General features: G+C 37.6%; 1 pseudogene; it reads left to right on the forward strand.

Annotated features, from left to right (window-relative positions):
• Positions 1–651: 651 nt before the first annotated feature.
• Positions 652–1,132, forward strand: LOC128586701 (60S ribosomal protein L29-like; annotated as a pseudogene).
• Positions 1,133–1,790: the final 658 nt, after the last annotated feature.

The raw sequence follows: 1,790 nt of genomic DNA on the forward strand, positions 1-1,790 counted from the left end.
TAATAAACCTTTTAGTAAACCGAGAATAAAAGGACAATTCTTAATTTACAAAAAAAAATATGAAAACAAAAACCCACAACGAACATTATACTGAAAAAGGAAACAGAAGAAGCCTTGTCATCAGAGTTTGGACAAACACTCTACAGATACTTCAGCGGCGGGACTATGATTACCAGGCTGAGGAAATTATCCTAGGTACAGAATCTAAGATGGTGCTCATAAACTCAATAATCACTAAAACAATATTTAAACAATATTTTAACAATATTTTCAGACATCAAAATTAATGCGAAGAATCCTTGAAGAATAAAATATACAAATAGTAAAGACAGGATTGATGCTGATTTCTCCTCCTGCTTTCAGCTCTAACATGGTGTTAATATTCATTCAAATATTCTCTGCCTTAATTACTGAGCTTTTTGGTGCTTCCCTGAGTTTTTCACCCAAGGCAGGTACCTCCCTCATCTTATCCTAATTCTAGCCTTATGCTACTTATTGGCAAATATTGTTGGGAGTTTTGATCAATGTAATATAACAAAAAGCAAAAAAAAAAAAAAAAGAGGCAAAAATAGTACAGAAAAAGGGTAAATATATAATAATTAAAACTATTTATAGGTAGGCGCTTCAGCCTTCATGGGTTGTGGTGCCGACATGGCCAAGTCCAAGAACCACATCACACACAAACAGTCTCGAAAGTGGCACAGAAATGGCATCAAGAAACTCCAATCACAAAGATATGAATCTCTTAAGGGGGTAGATCCAAAGTTCCTGATGAACATGCGCTTTTCCAAGAAGCACAATAAGAAGGACCTGAAGAAGATGCAGGCCAACAATGCCAAGGCTGTGAGTGCACGTGCTGAAGCTATAAAGGCCCTTGTAAAGCCCAAGGAGGTTAAGACCAAGATTCCAAAGGGTGCCAGCCGTAAACTCAGTCTGACTTGCCTACATCGCCCACCCCAAGCTTGGGAAGCATGCTCGTGCACGCATTGCCAAGGGTCTCAGGCTCTGCCGGCCAAAGGCCAAAGCCAAGGATCAAACGAAGACCCAATCCGTTGCTTTATCTGCAGCTCCAGCTTCAGTTCCAGCTCAGGCTCCCAAAGGTGTCCAGGCCCCCACAAAGACTCCAGAGTAGAGGCATCTGTCTGCCATGAGGACAGAAGGACTGGCATGACCTCTAGGCTGCTGTCTACATGGGGCTGGGGTCCTCCTGTGCTATTTGTACAAATAAACTTGAGGCAGAATTTGTAAAAAAAAAAACAAAAAACTATAGATAAGGTTGTAGAAAGACGAATCCTGACTCCAGCCATCACTGTGTATATAACCTTTAGCATGTCACTTAACCTCTCAGCTACAAAACAAGGATAGTAATAGTGACTACTTCATAAAGTGATTGCTAGAATTAGATGAGTTAATGTAATGTGATGTAGAGTGCTCAGAAGCTTGTCAAAGAGTAAGCAGCATGTAGTTTTATCTATAATATTTGTCTACCTAGAATGTCCAAGACAAACAATTGAAAAATATTAGAACCAGGTCAGAAAATGTAAAAAATAATCAGTTCTCCTTCACACAAGCAATATCCATTATTAAATGAATAGCAACTAAAATTATTAGTTCATTAATAATAATATAAAATATTATTGTCATCAGAGTTTGGACAAAATGTAATGTTTGTTATTATTATTATTAAATATTGCACATTTATCAAGATATGTGCAAGACACGTGTGAAGAAACAGTGCTGTAAAGAGACTTCTCCCTTAAATTAATGTATAGTTAATATAGTTTCAATCA

Source organism: Nycticebus coucang, chromosome 5 (genome assembly GCF_027406575.1).
Source record: "Nycticebus coucang isolate mNycCou1 chromosome 5, mNycCou1.pri, whole genome shotgun sequence".
NCBI lineage: Eukaryota > Metazoa > Chordata > Mammalia > Primates > Lorisidae > Nycticebus > Nycticebus coucang.